The following is a 20,625-nucleotide window of genomic DNA, read 5'->3' on the forward strand; positions in this document are numbered from 1 at the left end:
TAATAAATTCTTCTAGAAACTCCCTAAACTCACTTAACATTATTCTTCTAATTTTTTATCCCTCCACTCATTCTCTCTCCTAGTCAAATTCTCCTACAAATATAAATCCCACCTAACATTTCCTCTAATTCCCCTCCTAATGAGTTGTTAATGGCTAATCATCATGATTAGCCACAAAGTCAACTCGTTGTCCTTTCATCTGGCCACTAGCTTTAAATGCTCTTTTTCTAGATGAATGTAAGATTTTCAAAATCTCACATTCCTCTAGACATTTCCTTCTCCCAAGGAATTTTTAATTCCTTTTTATTCTTCTAATCCCCATAATATCCTTTTTTGGAGAATTTTTAATTCCTCCAATGCATCTTGTAGAGTGTGGAGATACGAAATGCCTTTAGGGCATATTTCTTGGTCTCCACACCCTCTCTTGGAGCTTGTGTGAGCTCACAAGTAAATCATAGCCCTTCATCTCGAATTCATCCTAGCCATTCATTTTCCTCTCCTCTTCTTATAAAATAGGGTTCCATCCTTTCATTCAAAAACATCTTGAAATCCAATAAGCTTATGCTGCCCTTTTGAGCCTAGGAAATCATCTTGGCAACTTGATCATCTCATCCTTATCATTCATCCTAATCATTTGTCCACAATATTGGAGAGTCATCCACATCCAACAATCGAAGGAGCACATCAAGTGGAGCATTATCAAGGGGCACCTTCACTTTATCAAGCTCAATCCGAAGGAGAAAGTAAAATAGCAAGGTGAAATGGTCTTTTAATGATATTTTAGCATTTTGCATGTTTATTTCATTATGTTTTGATTAGTTTACCTTTCAAATCTGTTTTCCCCTCTTCAAGTGTTATTCAGAAAGATTAGAAAAACCTATTGTTTTCTAACAATCACAAAAAAAATTGAAATCCCCTAACTAGGTAACCTCTACCCTTCTTGGTTACTTGTAAATACTCTAACAATGTGGTCCATTAGTTTGGATTCTCAAATCCTCTACCGAGGTTACTCCTAATAGGGTATTGTTCTTTTCATCAAGGCATATTTGTAAATCCTCTAACTGGGTGATTCCTAACTAGAATTAGTTTTTAATAAGACTTATTGTAAATCTTTAACAGGCTTTATTCCTAACCAGGCAAACTTCAGAAGAGTTTAGATAGCTACCTTGTGAGTCTCATCTCACCATGTTTTTTACCTATTTGGGTTTTCCACATATAAATATTTATGTCAAATGGCAAATATTTTTTTTGGCTATGATCTTATTTCCTATTTTGATAAAGCATGATAATTCGAAGCATGAGATTTGAAAATGTTGATATTTGATTAACCATTGATGATATTTACAAGATTGAAGTTGTTTACTATTTAAGTTGGTATAACAATCAAACTTGTTGGTATTAGTTGATGTTGGTAATCTTTAAGAGATTATTTTGATAGATCTACATTGTTGACAAGTTAATTTAGAGTTTGAGAGTTTGTATTAGATTTTGATTATACTGATTCATGCCCCCCTCTTCGTATTCTACCAAATGCTTACTACTTCATCATATCATCACCTGAAGACCATGATCATGTTATTCCAAGCTATGTTAGACTCAATCATAATCCTGATCATATTTTTGGAGATAAATATATTGGTGTGTTAACCATAAGATGAATAAGAGAGAATTCTTGTATGATTCCCACTATTGAGCCTAGAATAGAAAATAAAGCTTTTGGAGATGATCACTGGATAAAGGCTATGGAAGAAGAACTTGACCAAATTGAGAAGAACAATACTTGGACACTAGTACCCAGACCAGTGAACAAAAAAGTGGTAGATATAAAATGGGTGTTCAGAAATAAACAAATTGAAGATGGAGTAGTGGTCTAAAATAAAGCTAGACTGGTATGCAAAGGTTATGGGAAAGAAGAAGGTGAAGATTATATGGCTTGAAGAAAGCACCTAGGGAATGGTATGAAATATTACATTCTCACTTGGTAAAGATTGGTTTTGAAAGAACCAATGAACACAACAATATATATATGAAGGCTGAAGGATATAAGATATTGGTTAGTGAGGTATTTGTGGATGATATCATTTTTGGAGGCAATGATGACATGTGTGATGACTTTTCTAATAAGATGAAAAGTGAATTTGATATGTCTTTTGAAGAGAGATATAATTATTTATAGGTTTCCAATTTAAACAAATGAAGACTAGTTTTTTTATCACAAAATCCAAATATGTGAAAGAGGTATTGAAAACTTTTTAAATGGGAAACTGTAAACCAGTTGGGACACCAATGGTTACTGGCTATAAATTGTCTAAGGAGAATGATTCTACATTAGTGGATGAGGAGTACAAGTCAATGATAGGGAAACTACATTATTTTATCCATAGTAGACTAGATATTGCTCATGCAGTTGGATTAGTTACCAAATCTCATAAAAGTCCTAAGGAGATGCACATGGTAGCAACTAAAAGAATATTCAGATATTTGAAAGGCACAATTGTTTATGGATTATTGTATCCATATGAAGGTAATTTTGATTTGAAAGTCTATTCAGATGTAGAATGGGCAGGAAATGCTGACAAGAAAAGTACAACCTATTGGAACCCTAGTTATTTGCAAAATTTAGGGTCCCTAAATAAGCAAAACCAACAAACACCCCTAAAAATGCCCATCCAAATATTGAATTTGATAAGAAATTTGACCTTAAAATTAAGGTTACCAATTATAAATGAGCATGATTATCCATATTGATCCTTTCCCAGTCAAATTTTATGCCTCTATCAAGTAGCAAAATTTAGGTACACACTAGTCTAGTCACATAGCCATTCCAAGGCCACCTTTGGGAATTAATTCCTTTGCATCCGATGATCGTCATACAAAAAAATCTTGGGACTACATTGATGTCACATTCATAAATATTCCTACAAGATTTAGTAAACATTGGAGATCATTTAATGTTTTTCTTAAGTTCCAATATTTTCGAGTTTGCATTGTCCTTAGAACAACATATTGCCAAAAATACTCTTGAGGCCAACTTTGATGGATAATATCTCACATGTCAAGATGGATTTTATAGAACCTTTTTTTTCTTCAAATTATTGGCTCAAATTTCTATATTCTTTCTAGCATGGGTGGTCTTAAGAAAAGTTTTGATAGGATTTTAAATTGTTTCCTAACTATCTTGAGCCAAAAAACGCATTTGAAAAAAGTTTCAAATTTTGAGATCCTGAGAGCGACCCACCTGTTATTTTGGTCTCAGGTGATTCTGGTTCCAATTTCATTGTCATACAAGAATATATGGCATGTTATTTTAATCTTCTCTTGAGCGAGCAATGTAGTAGGCACAGTCAATTTACAAAAGAGGTACTTGAAATTTGTGAGCTGCTAAAAAATGGATGAGAAACCCATGTTTTATTTTAAATATCCTAATGGATTGCCAATTTTTTATGGCTTGAGAATTCACAGTTTGACTACAATAAAATTTCTCTGAAATGGCAAGAAGACAAATTAAAATATTTCAATATTGTTCTATAGTTTCTGATATCAAATTATGGAATAATTAAATATTTAAATCATCTGAGAGGCAAAAGGCTGAAATGAGGTAGTTTGGTTAGGTATTAAAACAAAGATGAAATGGTAGATATGTGAGCAAGATGAAATCACAGACAAAGCACAGTAATTTTTTGCACCACTCTTCTTGAAGTTGGTCAAGATATTAAGCCAAGTTTACAGTTTTTAGCCAGCATGGTATCCTTGGGATCAACCATGGACATGACATGAGTTGATAAAAATTACTCAACAACATAGACACAATGCCAATATGTTTAATGCCAATATAGAAACATATAAACAATAGTAGTAATTAAAAGATGTAGTTCCAAATTCACAAATCGCAGACCAATGCACAAAATAGATTTATGGAAAATGTCTATTGAGGGAGCTTGGGAATCACATTTTGTGACCTTTCTAGCATCCTTATTTTATGCACAACTATGCAATAATTGTGATTTAAACGAAATGGATTTGTTCATAATACAATATGGAACCTTCAAAGTATATGCAATTGGTAGGTGTAAGAACAAATTCCTACACTCAATACGGAAATGGGAGTTTTGAAACAACCATGAAAAGTTTAAAATGATGAGAATATCTATCAAGAGTTAACTGGAGGGTGAAGCTTTGTTGGATCTGTGAATATTTGGATGCAAAACTTTCAAGCAAATACAATTCACAAGCATCAAACCAAATTATATGACTTCCCAATGGGGAGTTTCAAATAATGACTGAAGAAATTCAAAACAAATGCAACTACACAAATGGGTAAAATTGTTGAAAAAGCAATAGAGATTATTTAATAGTCCTCATATTTTGATGAAACTATGATATCTATAAATTTGAAAAGTATTTCATTAAAATGAAGAGTTTCATCGATAAACCCTATGAATAAAAAATAGAGTGGGGAAAAGATGAAGCAATAGAATAGGAGGAAGTGTAAAAGTCAATCACACAAATTTTTCCAGCATCCTCCTTGTTTGTGGTTGATTATTGATGTTGCAAATTCCACATTGGTGGATAAATGCAAAATGGAGGCACCGCAAAGGAATAATGTATATGACACTAAAGTAAAAATAATGATGAGTAAATCATTTTATCTGGTGAGGGATATATTACACTGAAATACCAATGACAAGAAATCATAAAAGGGAGAGGAAATAATTTTTACTTAAGGGTGAATGATATTTATGGTAAGTGTAGAAATTTCATAAAATTGAGATAGAGTGGGGTAATAACTTAATTGGTGAAAACCTTAAGAATATAAACTATTTGGCAGAGGATATTGATTAAACATATATATTACCAAGAGTGAATGTTTGGGAGAATTATCCTCTAAATTTGTGAGATGATTCAATGAGATTATGAAGGCCAACATCAAGTAAAAACATTATTTTTAAGGAATAAAAAATGTGGTGAGTGAAAGAAGTTCATAATTACAGGTGAAAGAATATGAGGGAAATATTTTACCAAAGAGTCTTGTTTCACTTATAAGAGTAAAATGCAAAGTTAAAGGGGATTTTATTCTTACTTGTACTATTCCACAAAAGAAATGGATGGTAGAAATTTTTATTAATAGGTGAGGAATTTTTTCATAAATGCCATATGAGTGAATATAAAAATACAAATGCGCATGCAGGAGGAGAGTCTGAAGATTTAAATTTGATGATATACAAATGGATGAAGGTGAAAAAATTTAACACTATGGTTATAGGATCAAGGAGATAGTCAATGAGATAAAAAGTGTTGGTGGTACATTGGAGGATACCATAATGGTTATCAATGTGTTGAGAACCTTTTTACCAGTCTATGCTATCCAAGTTGCATCCATTCAGGAACTCAATTCTATTTATAAATCAAAGTTAAGTCTTAACTCCATCATTAGTAAATTAACCATATTTAAATTAAATGGTTTTGATGGAAGTGTTCATAGATCAGAATCTACATTTAGAGCCTTAGTTTCAAACCCACTAGTAAGGAAAAGCAAAGAATCTAGTTACAGTCATGAGTCCAGATCCAGTAGAGAGGTTGATAATGAAGATGGACTAATTGAGCTTGAAGAATTGTTGGCCAAGTGGTTACCTAGAGCTACCAGTAAGTACAGAGGTAAATTACCTTCAAGCATTTTGCATGTAACTGGATTGGACACATTGTTGCTTGTCCAAATGGAGACAATGAGCAAAAATGTGAGAAGTATAAGAAGTATAAAGGAAAAGGTGAAAGAGATTGTCTCATTGAAGTGGATGGAGGAATTACAGATGGGAAATATTTGAGGAAGATACAAATGAGGACATTGTCTTTCTTGCCATTAAAGAAGAGACATCAGATTAGAAGGCATTATTCTCTCACATGGATAGTTATGATGATTGGATTATAGATAGTGGTTGTTCACACCACACGACTAGTGACCAGAGTAAGTTTCTTACTTTGAAGGAATTTGGTGGAGGTGTTTTGAGATTTTGGAATGAGTCACCCTACATGGTAAAAGGAAATGAAACCATCTCTCTAAATGGTAAGAGAAGTACAAATGATTTGTATTGGGTTGAAGGATTGAAACACAATCTTTTGAGTCTAGATCAACTCAATGAAAAAGGTTATCCATTGGAATTCAAGAATGGGATGTGCAAAATCTATGGAAGCAAAGGTGAATAGATTGCAACCAAAAAATAGACAAAGGGTGAATTGTCTCATTTAAATTCTAAATTCAATAATTATTTAATTGAAAAAGTAGAAGATAGTTGGCTTGGAGATCGGCTATTTTGTCATGTAAATTTTGATAACTTTGTAAAAGTCAGTAAGTCCAAATCTGTTAGAGGTTTTCCTCAGTTGGACAAACCAATGAATGCTTTGTGTAAGGAATGTTAGTTAGGGAATCTTTCTCAGCTGAAATATTTGGTAGACTTAGTTCATACCAACCTTTGTGGACCAATAAGGACTAGGAGTATTCAAGGTGATCAATATTTAATGATCTTTACTAATGATTTCTCAAGAATAACATCAGTTATATTATTGAAGGACAAAATAGAAGCCTTTAGAATGTTTAAGGCATTCAGAGCCTTAGTTGAAAAAGAAAGTGGATGAAAGTTTAAGTGATTAAGAACTGATCAAGGTGGTGAATTTAATTCTGAGGAATTCACTAGATATTGTGAAGACAATGGAATTAAGAGGTAAATTTTTGCACCCAGGACACCATAGCAGAATGGTATTGCAGAGAGGAATAATCGGTCAGTTGTTGAAGCTTCTAGGATTATGCTAATATAAGGAGGTGTATCTAAGACATTCTGGAGAGAAGCTATCAACACAACTATCTACACAATGAACTAAATATTGGTGAATGGAGGTAAGGATAAAAATCCTTATGAATAATGGTATGGTAGATCACCTAATGTCAGTTACTTTAAGATTTTTAGTAGTAGATGTTTTATTAGGAGAGGTGATTATGTTGGTAAGTTTGATGCTTAGAGTGATGAAGGCATATTTCTTGGTTACTCCACCAAGAGAAAGGCCTACAAAGGTTATAACAAGTGAAAAACGAAGATCATTGAAAGTGTTAATGTGCATGTAGATGAGTTTCCTAAAGATTTAGGAGAAATAAGTAAGGAGAAGGAGGAAGATGAACCTTACATTCTGATTTTGGAACTGAAACTGGTGAACCCAAAAGTTGGTGAAATGAATACTCCAACACTTGATCAACATGAATAGATAAATTCTGCAGAAGATGAATAAAGTGAAGAAGAAGAAGAAGAACCCTTAGACCAATATCATTTTATTCTAAGGTATATTAGACTCAATCATAATCCTAATCAGATTATTAGAGATAAAGATGCTAGTGTGTTAACTAGAAGAAGAATAAGAGAGAATTATTGTATCATTTCACTTATTGAGCTTAGAACAACAAAGGAAGCTTTTGGAGATGATCATTGGATAAATTATATGGAAGAAGAACTTGACCAAATTGAGAAGAAAAATAATAGGATACTAGTACCTAAACAGCTAAGAAAAAATGTAATAGTTACAAAATGGGTATTCAGGAATAAACTGAATGGAGATGGAGTAGTGTTTAGAAATAAAGCTAGACTAGTATGAAAAGGTTATGCACAAGAAGAAGTTGAAGACTATGGTGAGACATTTGCACTAGTTGCAAGATTGGAAGATGTTCATACTCTACTTGCATTTGTAACATACAGAGGATTTGAAGAATATCAGATGGATGTGAAGTAAGCATTTCTAAATTAAATATTGGAAGTGTAAGTCTACATTGAACAACCATATGGTTATGATTTGAGTGAAGCAAAGGAAATGGTGTGAAAACTACACAAGGAACTATATGGTTTGAAACAAGCACCTAGGACATGGTATGAAAGTTTAAATTCTCACTTGGTGAACATTGGTTTTTAAAGAGTCAGTAAAGACAACAATATATATCTCAAGAATGAAGGAGATAAGATACTGGTTAGTGAGGTATTTCTGGATGATACTATTTTTGGAGGCAATGATGACATGTGTGATGACTTTGCTAATGATATGAAAAGTGAATTTGAGATGTCTCTAGTAGGAGAGAAAATTACTTATATGTTTGCAAATTCAACAGATGAAGAATGGTATTTTTATTGCACAATCAAAATATGCGAAAGGGCTATTGAAGATTTTGTGAATGGGAGACTATAAACTAGTTGGGATAGCAATGGTTATAGGCTATAAATTGTCTAAGGAGGATGATTCTACAGTAGTGGATTAGAAGGAGTATAGGTCAATGATAGGGAAACTACATTATGTTATCCACAATAGACCAGATATTGCTCATGCAGTTGGATTAGTTGCCAGATTTTAGAAAAAGTCCTAAGGAGATGCACATGGTAGCAACTAAAATAATATATAGATATTTGAAAGGCATAGTTGATTGTGCATTATCATATTCATATGCAGGTAAATTTGATTTGAAAGTCTATACAAATGCAACTTGGGTGTGAAATGTTGAAGACAGGAAGAGTACAACCAAATGAGAATTATTTCTTGGAGGAAGGCTTGTGTCTTGGAGTAGTAAGAAACAAAGGTGTATATCATAATCAACTACAAAAGTAGAATATGTTGCAGGTTATATGAATTGTACCCAGACAATCTAGATGAAACACATTTTGGAAGGTTTCAAGTTGAAGATTACAAAATTGACAAGGATATATTATGATAACGCTAGTGCAATAAAAATTTGAAATAACACGGTGTTGCATGCAAGAACCAAGCATATTGAGCTAAAGTATCATTTCTTGAGAGAGAAAGTGCAGAGTAGAGATGTATCATTGGAGCATGTATCTACCAAGGAACAACTAGCAGATATCTTTACTAAACCTTTACTTAAAACTAGTTTTGAGTTTCTTAGAGGTCATCTAGGAGTTGTTCCCCTACGTGAGGCTAATTAAGATGTGGAAGACATCAGTCCTTGAGCTTATTGAAGATCTTGAAGTGGGATTGGTGTAGAGTGGAGCTATTCTATAAGGGTAGAAATAAATTATAGATCATTGTTGCAGATCGGTGAAGCATGGAATGGTTAACCAGGTAATATTGGTATTCACTTTGGCATTTCTTTCAAATGTGGAGAGGTGATGTATGATTGATGATGAGAAGAATTATATAAGATTCATAGCTAGCTACCAGCTGAAGACATGGAGACACAGTTGAAGCAGAGTATTAGATTCAAAAAATCTAAACTAGGTTTCCTTTACCTTTTTATGTGCATCACTCTTAATCATTACAATCAAAAGGTATTAATATTTTTATTTCCATAAAATCAAAAGGTGGAGATTGGATTCATCAAGTATAGTTATGTCATTGATGTCAATAATAACTGGTAATGGAGTTATATCGCAACAGGTAGTGATGTAGTAATGCAACCGGTAGTTGTGCAGTGATGGAAACCAATATTGATATTTAAAGAAGAGATATTAACTAGTAACCCTGACCTGTTGATATGTCAAACCCTAACCAATGGAGTTTGATGAATCGGTTATGTTGATCTATGATCAAATGGTGATTGGAGATAATTATGTCACATATGTATGATGCATGTGATGAGTTTAAAAGTTATTTTGGAGCACAGAGATAACTATTTTTTCTTGGGAATGAAGAAATGCATAGCATGAAGTGAATAATGCATGATGAGTTACAGGATCCAATCTGTAGTGATCTAGGAGCGGTTGAAGTTGTCTTGAATAATGTGTAACCAATTTTGATGTAATCCAATGGTCATGTTTGAACTGATATGTTTGTAATCTATATGAGATCTTAGGTTTTGTTATGTGTTATTGACCTATTGTATTTCTATTTAAGGTCGATGAGTTGATTGTATTTATGTTGGCAATTTTTGATAAGTGTGGTAGTGTGATTGATTGCCAAACTAGAACGTGTATCTGCACAATATTGTGAAGACACATAGGATCATAAAAGGATTTGATCAAGAGGATTAGTGCTATTACCAAATCAAGAAAGACCCTATTGTTCTCTAACAATTACAATAATCAAATTCCTTAACAAGGTAAGCTTTAACATCCTTGGTGTTGTCTAAATAATATAAACCGGTGATCCATTAGTTTGAATTTGAAGTCCGCTATTGAGGTTACTCCTAATAGGGTATTGCCTTCAAAATGGTCTTGTAGTCAATCCCTTAACTGGGTGGTCCTTAACTGGATCGGTTCCTAACAAGGCATTTTTTGTGAAATTTGTAACAAGGCTTGGCACCTAACAAGGTGAACTTTAGAAGAGTTTAGAATACTTGTGGGTATTCATTCCCACTATGGATTTTCCCATTTGGGTTTCCTCATCAAAACTCATTGTGTCAAGTGCTGAGTTATTTTGTGGTTATGTGTTTTGATATGGTTGATATGATTAACTAGTAAAGAGACCTAGATATGGTTAGATGACTGGAAGTGATATGAAATCAGCTATTAGTGATTTTAGTAATATGGTTTAATGTTTTGGTTAAATGGTATGTGAGTTTCATATATGTTACACTTTTATATTGATATGTTAGTCAATTGATAAGCTTGGCAGTGCAGTTGTAGTTTATGGTACGCTGTCTAAACTAGTTAGTTTTGCAAGTTGTTTATGAAGTGGGATTAAGTTTGGTGTGTTGTCTTCAAAATATGATTCACTTCAACATCCTTAAAATAAAATAATTAAACTCTATGCAGAAGAGATATTAAAGGGAAGGAAACTCTTAGGACAACATATGACAAGGTTTGATTTAACCTTCTACACTTCGGACCTACTCAGAGTCTAGATGGGTATACATTGGTGAAATAAATTCACACTTTCAAAGGATAAATCCATGACAAACCAGTCCAGAAAACTAGTGGATCTAATCACCTTGAAACTAACTGAAACAAAGGAATGAAAATTATACTCATATTTAGTATTTTGACCTGCAAAACATGTAATAGACAACCTCGATCTATACCAGTGCCTTATCCAAGGTCACAGAGTCATCTAAATTCAAACAATAGTCCCTAAATAAGATATCTTTACACATCCCATTGGCTCGGCTTCTGTTGATCCCTATATATGCCTGACACACACAAGAATTTATGCATAGCAAATTAAACTATGCTCATCAAGATTCAAAGTATCCTATAGAGAATTTACTGGTAGAAATAATCCTTGCATATTTAATTCCCCTCCTGAAGAGAAAAGCTAAGAAGAATATCTACTGAAAGTTGCCTTAAAACTCTATTCAAACAAAATAACCCTAGATTATTCAAAATGAAACAGTAAACAATTGTAAACACATTTGAAGATGACACAAAGTTTTCACTCAAAATCGATGGTCTGTATATTGATATTATCTTCAAGAAAATATTACAAAAACTTTCAAATATTCTCCATTAAACTTAGAAAAGCTCAGATAAATTTCTGTAGCATTTTCTTACAATTCTTTGAGATCCTTTTTCTATTAGTCCTGGTATCCATTTATAATAATATGGATGCACATAGCTTCAGACTTTCCTAGGAGAATTTGTTACAATCATTTCTTTTCTACAAGATGTTACAAAACCTTATACAAAAATAGTTACAAGTCCTTTTCGACCTCTGCAGCTTCTTCTACTTGCTGTCCAGTTGCAACCTCTTCTAACTATTCAGGAGTGCCCTCTAACTGCTCTACATCCTGGATGGCATATTTTTTTGTCCATTCATTGTACACACCATCAATTGGCCACACAAAATTAATCACTTTTGCCTTAGCCTTGGTCAACCTTATCCAACAATTTCTCATCTTGTTGACTTCTAAATTGAGAAAACCATAATAAGATTTGATTTTCTCTATCTCCTAAATTGTCACAACAAAGAAGGAAGCATAATCTAAATCAACAATTCCTTTTATTCTGGCTGACAATTTGGCCTCTAATTCCTTAGGCCACACTTGTTTGTCCTTTAGTTGATCTGGGCTGACAAAAACTCCCGGGAGCAATTCAAAATCCTGATTAGCATACTCCTTTTTGTACAAGTTGATTTTCCTGTTAGCATTGTCCACCCCTTTTGCTAATTTTACTAAGTCCTTTGTGGTGTCACAAGTGGATTTGATGATAGGATCAACACCTGCTTCATCATAAGATACACAAATAAGCTCCAAGTCCTACTCTCTAGGCTTCCACTTGTCAAAAATAGGTGTCAAAATGGCCTTATCTCCATTAAGCTCATTCCACATATCCAAAATCTTGCTTATGTTATTATATAATAGTGAGGAACTCATTGTATCTGCAAAACTTGAAATGGTAGCCCTTACTCTTTCCTCATACTTCTTTGCATACAAGGCATGAGCCTATTTTAAGTTCTCTAACTCTTTTGAGTAATCTTGACCATTTGGGAGCTAGAAGGTGCTGGAGATGGTGGGAACTCAATGATGGGGCTGCTAGGTGGAGGTCTTGCAAGAGAAGAGGAAATCATTAGTGTTGAAGACTCACCTTGATGGTACTGTCCTTTCAACTAGATTTTCATCTTAGAAATGATGCTATCCTTACCTCTCACCTCTTCCTTAGCACTGTTGTAAGCCTTCAAAACTGTCTCCAACTTGACTTGGAGGTCTTCTTTTTCCTTAGCTTCACTTTCTACTACTACAACACTAAATTTTGTAGTTTCTAACACAGTGCTAGTAGCTTCTACCACCCCTGTGTTCTACACTCTCTTCACTATCATTCTACCAAGGTAGCTTGACCCTAGGTTATCTTTACTTCTCTTATTCTCATCTCTCTTGAGAGACCACATGACAAGTGCAACATTATCTTTGCTAAAATTAATTCCCTCCATGGGCTTGGTTTCCTTTCTCACTGCCTCCAGTACCAGGGCATCTGCTATGTCCCACTCAGGGAGAATGAGCTCTCCAGCTTGTGCCACCATATCTCTTCCTTTCTTGGGAGTGATGGTCTTAAACTCATCCATCATTTCTTTCTTTATTTCATCCTCCACCAGAGCTAGATCTTTGTGAGGTTTCTCACCTTTTCTCTTCTCACATCTTGCATTGTATTTGTCTATATTTTGCTTCCATACGAACTGCATAAATGCTCCTGATGTAACAAAATTGTTGTCAGCCAAGAAGTCATCACTAGCCTACTTGATCTCAGGATCCCACTCCTGGCCCTTAAATTCAATGGTAGTGATGTTCATTTTAGTAGCAAGGGGCTCTTCTAGCATTCCCTCTTCTACTTCATCATAAGTGTAGGCTATTTCTCCTAGACTGCCTAACTATATCAGTTTTTAGCTGTTGCTTGTTCATATCCTATGTGAATAGAGGATTGGGATGGAGAGTACAAGGGTGTATCAGATTGTACTTCTTTTCCTACTCTCTGCTTCTTTGGGCTCTCTTGGATGTCAATGACATCTTGTATCTTCCTCTTTCCTTTAGAGGTAGAGGTCTCCCTTGTTGTAGGCATCAACACACTATAATTAGATTTCTTGTGCAATGTATAGTCACTAGGAGGGATTGCTCTGGTGGAGGCAGACCTACTTAGAACCATTCTTGCCTTTTCAAGGTTCTATGACAAAACAAGACCTTAATTAAAACACCACAAAGAAATCACCACACAAAAGTACAAGAAAACCTACTTTTAGCTCAAAGGAATCCGCTCTACAACTGAATTGATGTGCTCTGTATTTGAAGAAAATAGCTCTGTATCTACACCTCTTCAACAATTCTTTAGAATGATACCTTCATCCGGTTGATAGGAGATCATATATGGTACCCAGGGTCTTAACTACGACATTGATACCGCATGCTTCGGCCATCCCTTTAGAATTGAATTCCTGAGAGAATTTGAGTTTTTCGCTCCAACAGGTCACAACATTCCTACACATTCTTTCCTTTCGCTCTTTTGCTGTTTTGTGAAGCATAACAACATTCCTACACATTCTTTCCTTTCGCTCTTTCGCTATTTCGCGAAGCATAACTTTCAGGCAATTTCATTAAATTAAATCACGCCAACCATCTGATCAAAAGAAACTTGATCAGCCTTTACATTGACTTAATAGCCTTGCCTTCATGCTGGGCCCCACCTCCTTTTTGCTATTTCACGGGATTTATCCTTTGAGAACTTCTCCTTCACAAAGCTGCGCCAGACGTTAGATGGAACTCTAACTGCTTGGTGTTTAACTCTTATCAAAACCATTAACTCCTTCATTAATCACACCTTTACCTTAACTGCTAGTGGTCTTTCACTATTTCGCGAACCTTAAACAACTTTCAACTTCGGGCCATGAAACAACATGAAGCATTGGATCAGATTAGAGATGACCATCCTTTAAGGGAAACCTCTATGCTTACTTTACTTATGCCACCTTTTCATTGGTTACTGGCTACCACATGGTAATCAACCATTAGCCTTGGAGAACTCTTTGCATTTAGTTCAATGTCAACCACGTGTCCTTCCCTTATGATCACCGGTTACACCTTGGCAGGCCCTTAATTTTTTTGAAACCATGTGTCCATGGACACGTCACCATCGAGCATGACACCTGGATACCTTCTCTTCTTTTCACTATTTCACGAAGCATATCCTTTGGTTGGTTCACAACCACAAAACAATGTGAGCCCTTGGATCAAAACAGAGTTGATCCTCTTTTAACATCATGCTTTATCTATCTTTGGGGCCGAAAAACCTTTTTGCCATTTCGTAGGGCATAAAACATGAGCATTTTACCTTTGCAAATTCATGTGGGCCGTTAGATTATTTTTGACTTGCTCGACACTTAACAATCTTAATTGAATCCAGCAGACGTGGGCCCTCTGACTCAACTTCAAACGCCTTGCATCTAGTCACTTTCAAAGCTGAGATGTCAACTTTTCATTAGCTGAGAGAAAACACTAGATTCCACCTCATCCTTGCCACCTATATCTATTAGGTCACTTCTTATCCTGTGACATGACTCACCTCTGGGACCCACCTTTTAACCCTTAGACTCATCTTGCTGACTATTGTGGCCTCTACCACGTGCCATCATCTTACTCGCTCTCTAGACCAGCTGGACCGTTTGCTTGGAGTGCCATGTCATTTCTCTACTTCACGAAAGCTAACTATCGAGCATTTTCATCCTGCAAAACAACACAAACCATCGGATCAGATTGGACTTGATCACCTTTTAGTCACTTAGAAAGTCTTCACTATAGGGTCCCACCAAACGCTTTTGCCATTTTGTGAAAGGTATTTCACTTGCAAGTTCAGGCTACAAAATAACGCCAGCCATTAGATGTTGGACAAGATGATTCCATTTTAAACTCGGTCAAATGCACCATTTAGAACGCATTTCTTTTTCGCCATTTCGTGAGTCATAAACCATGTGCAACTTTTCCTAACGAAATAGCGAAAACCATAGATCTACCTAAGAACTGCGCACAACTTACTGGGCCTGACAACATTAGGAAGAAAAGAAATAAGGCATAAATTTTTCAATTAATTCGACAATCACCTAGGCAAATGACAAGGGGGGGACACCTCTCACAACCCCAAGACCCATCTCTTAAGTGGATAAGTAATGAAGGAAAAGAAACCAAAGGGTTTTTTTTTTTGATAAAACATTGAACAATTTAAAATTAAAACCCTAAACCCCTAGGACCTAACACAGAGCTAAAGCAATTAATAGTGTGTCTAATTCAAAATTTCAAAAACATAGCCAATTATGGGAAAGGAAAAGCCAATTTTTAAACAGTGATAACAACAGATCTGACTGGGGATGGTTGATCACAAGGTCAACACAAGAAAACTCAGAAACTTCAGAGAAACAGACCAAAACACAAACCCAAATAGAACGACAGGAAAGAAACAAAATATATACAAACAAAGGACCTATTGTGCATGGACATCAAGAGAAATAATGTTTTAGGAATTGTCCATGCACTGGAACTTCCTATATTTCATCATTCATATTCTTCACAAAATATGAATCCTTACCATTTAAGTCACAGACCACAAGAGGGCCAATCCATAATGATTCAAATTTTTTATGCTTTCCCTTGTCCTATCCTTTTGCATTCCATTGAAGAACAATGTCATCAATTTGAAACTTCCTTAATGATTTCTTTTTATCAAAAAGCTATTTGGACTACAGTTGGATCTTCTGATTTCTTTTATGAGCTAAAGTTCTGAGCTCTTCCACCTCCACAATTTGGATCATTCTATTTTCCATAGGTTCAGATAGCTCCATGTCCTCATGTTGCAAGAACTTGTAAATTGGAAGAATCTTATTCACTGGAAGAGGTTAGGGAGAGGTCACAGATGGATCATAGTAGCCACTGACTATTTCACAAAATGGATAGAAGCTATTCCTACAAGAAGAGCTACAAGTAAGGTTGTCATTGATTTCCTGATGGATAATGTAATAACTAGGTTTCGAACACCTGCTAAATTGGTAATGGACAATGCCATGAGATTCAAATTGGACGAGTTTGTAGGATTTTGTACCAGTCATGGAATACTCATGTCTTACTCTTCACCTTATCACCCTCAGGGGAATGGACAAGTAGAATCCAGCAATAAAAGTCTTTTGAACATCATCAAGAAAATCCTGGAAGAAAATAAAAGATCTTGGGATCAAAAATTGAAGTTAGCTCTGTGGGTAGATAGAATAATAGTCAAAAAGGCCATTGGAATGTCACCTTTTGAACTGGTTTATGGTACCCAAGTTAGATTGCCAGTGAATAATCTTCTTCTAGTTTATAAATTCTTGCAAAATTAGGATATGGAGTTATCTGAACCAATGGAAAATAGAATGATCCAAACTGTGGAGGTGGAAGAATTTAGGACTTTGGCTCATATGAGAAATCAGAAGATCCAATTGCAGTCCAAATACATTTTTGATAAAAGGACATCATTAAGGAAGTCTCAAATTGATGACATTATTCTTTAGTGGAATGCAAAAGGACAAGACAAGGGAAAGCATAGAAAATTTGAATCATTATGGATTGGCCCTTTTGTGGTCTATGACTTAAATGGTAAGGATTCATATTTTCTAAAGAATATGAATGATGAAATACAAGAATTTCCAGTGCATGGACAATTCCTGAAGCATTATTTCTCTTGATGTCCATGCACAGTTGGTCCTTTGTTTGTACATATTTTGTTTCTTCCTTGTTTTTCTGTTTGGGTCTGTGTTTTGGTCTATTTCTCCAGAGTTTCTAAGTTTTCTTGTATTGATCTTGTGATCAACCATCCCCAGTCAGAGCCGTTGTTATCACTGTTTAAAAAATTGGTCTTCTTTTCCTATAAATCGGCTAAGTTTTGAAATTTTCAATTAGACATGCTATCAATTGATTTAGCTCTATGTTAGGTCCTAGGGGTTTAGGGTTTTAATCTTAAATTGTTCAATGTTTTATCAAAAAACCCTCTGGTTTCTATTCCTTCATTACTTTATCCACTTAAGTAATGGGTCTCAGGTTCATAGGAAGTGTCCCCCCTTGTCATTTGCCTAAGTGGATATTTGAATTAATCATAAAATTTTATGCCTTATATATTATCCTCCTAATGTTGTTGGGCCCAATAAGTGGTGCGCTTCTCTCAGGAAGATCTATGGTTTTTTCTATTTTGTTAGGCAAAGTTGCGTGTGGTTTAAGACCCGTGAAATGGTGAAAAGGAAATGCATTCTAAATGGCAATTTTGGCCTGATTTAAAGAGGTCTCATCTTGTCCAAGATCCAACGGCTGGCGTTATTTCACAGCTTGAACTTGCAAGTGAAATACCTTTTGTGAAATGGTGAAAGCATTTGGTGGGACCCTGCATGCGAGGATTTTATAAGTGACTAAAAGGTGATCAAGTCCCATTTGGTCTAATGGTTCGTGTTGTTTCACAGGATGAAAATGCTCGACAATTATCATTCGTGAAGTGGAAAAATGATGTGGCACTCCAAGTAGATAGTCCAGCTGGTCTAGAAGTGAGTGAGATGGTTTCACATGGCAGAGGCCACAATAGTCAGTGAGGTGGGTCCAAGGGTTAAAAGAAGGTGGGTCCCAGAAGTGAGTCATGCCGTGGGATAAGAGGTGACCTGTCAGATATAGGTGGCAAGGATGAGGTGGAACCCAGTGTTTTCTCTCAGCAAATGAAAGACTGACATGTCAACTTTGAAAGTGACTAGATGCCAGGTGTTTGAGGATGAGTTGGAGGGCCCACATTTGCCAAAGTTAGTTCAGATGGTTAAGCATCGAGCAAGTAAAAAATAATCTAATGGCCCCCATGAATTTGCAAGGGTAAGATGCTCATGCTTTATGTCCTGTGAAATGGTGAAAAGGTTTTCTATCCCCAAAGGCAGATGAAACATGAGGATAAAGGAGGTTCAACTTCGTTTTGATCCAACGGCTAGCATTATTTCGCGGTTGTGAGATGCTTGAAGGATATGCTTCATGAAATAGTGAAAGTAAAAGGGGTTCATCCAGGTGTCAAGCTAGATGGTGACATGTATGTGGACACGTGGTTTCAGAAGAAGTTGAGGGCCTGCCAAGGTGTAACCGACGATAAAAGGGAGAGACACATGGCAATCAATAACCAATAAAAAAGTAGTGTAAGAAAAGTAGGCATAAAGGGTTTCCCTTAAAGGATGGTCATCTCTAATATGATCCAACACCTCGCATTGTTTTGTGGCCTGAAGCTAAAAGATGTTTAAGTTTTGTGAAATAGCGAAAGACCGCTAGCAGTCAAGGTAAAGGCGCGGTTAATAAAGATGTTGACAGTCTTGGTGAGAGTTAAATGCTGAGCAGTTAGAATTCCATCTAACGTCTGGCATAGTTTCACAAAGAAGAAGTGCTCGAAAGATAAAGTCTGCAAAATGGCAAAAAGGAGGTGGGGCCTAGTGTGAAGGCAAGACTGTTAAGTCAGTTTAACAACCGATCAAGTTTTTGTCGATCGGACGGTTGGCATGATTTTTTTTAACGAAATTGCATGAAGGTTATGCTTTGCAAAATAGTGAAAGAGGGAAAGGAAAGAATTGCAGGAATGTTGTGACCTGTTGGAGCAAAAATTCAAATTCTTTTAGGAACTCAATTCTAAAGGGACGGCCAAAGCATGCGGAATCAATGTCACAGTTAAGACCTTGGGTACCATATATGATCTCCTATTGATTGAGTAAAAGTATCATTCAAAAGAATTATTGTAGAAGAGGAGATACAGAGCTTTTGTCTTCAAATACAGAGTGAGTCAATTTAGTTGCAGAGAAGATTCCTTTGAGCTAAAATAAGGTTTTCTTGTACTCTTGTGTGGCAATTTCTTTGTGGTGTTTTAATTAAGGTCTCAATTTGTCACTGAACCATTTGGGGGTAGTATTTTGATTGCTTTCATTTTCAAAATGGCACCTAAGAGAGAGTTTTGTGGGAAGGTTAGTTATCAGGAGAGGGCCATTTGTGATGATTTTATTGAGCAGTTGATGTTGTTAACTAACCAGGCATCAAAAGTAAAAGAATTAGTGCCTAGAGCTCCTCATTTGAAGATAGGAGAAGGGCTATATGATAAGGGCAACTAGTTGAGAGATCCATAGGTTGGGTTGTCTGGGTTGGGGTTATTTAAAGTTGGATTCAGAATGAGAAATTCTCCAGCCCCATAGAATAGCATTTGGGAGTTAGATGTAGGGAAGTTGGTAGTTCTAGGGGTATTCATGGACATGGATCTATTGACTCAAATTGCACATAATTATGATCCAGTCACAAGAAGCATTAGAGACATAAATGGGAAAACTCTTATTGAAATGAATAATGAAGAGTTTAGAAGTGCTTTTTGGCTCAATGAGTTTACACATTTTTTTGAACCCATTAATTTTAAATCATTAGCTCAAGTATATAGTGCATAGAGGAATCAACTTAGGAGTGGGCCTCTTAAGGAATTTTTTGTGAAGATAGGTGGGTTGATTGTTGTAGGACCCAACATAGAAGAGCCCTTCTCACTGAATCTATTCACCCTTAGGGCTAAGGGAATGTATTGGTCACTCTGGCAGATTTTGGGAGAAGATGCTAAGGCAAATATGCCCAATCACTACTTGCTAATGATTGCTCAGATTTTGAATCCTTCCCTTGCAGTAACATTTGATTATGCTTCATTCATTACTGATGCTATCCATGGAGGGCTAATAGGAATAAAAAATGGGAAGGTGGATAGGCCTTTTGGATGGTATTCACTCCTCATGCATCTATTTCTGTTCAAAGGTGGTGATTACTTTGCCAGTGGATTGGACCCCATAAAAGAGAAAGAGGGAGAAAAGATGCCAGTGCAACTATGGAGTACTATGTTGTCATGGGATAGAGAGGATGCTAATTTCTTAAAATTTGATAAATATTTTGCATCCAAGATTAGGACTCTCCTCTGCTCAGAAAACCCAAGAATCCCCAAGGTTCTTTTGGAATTTATTAAACCAAAAGAATTTGCAGAGAGTATAAAGATTGTTCATAATTGGGGTGACATTTATCTATACCCAGTCTCAATAGTTTTCAGAGTTTTTGGTTTTAAAGGCACTCCATTCCTGTTGCCCTATCAGGTCCCTCTCAAAGTGGGAATTGTAGAAGTCCTCAGACAGATTGGTAGTGTACAAGAGGCAGAGCTGACAAGCAGGGGTAAAGGGACTATT

This window comes from Cryptomeria japonica, chromosome 7 (assembly GCF_030272615.1).
Source record: "Cryptomeria japonica chromosome 7, Sugi_1.0, whole genome shotgun sequence".
In the NCBI taxonomy this organism is placed as follows: domain Eukaryota; kingdom Viridiplantae; phylum Streptophyta; class Pinopsida; order Cupressales; family Cupressaceae; genus Cryptomeria; species Cryptomeria japonica.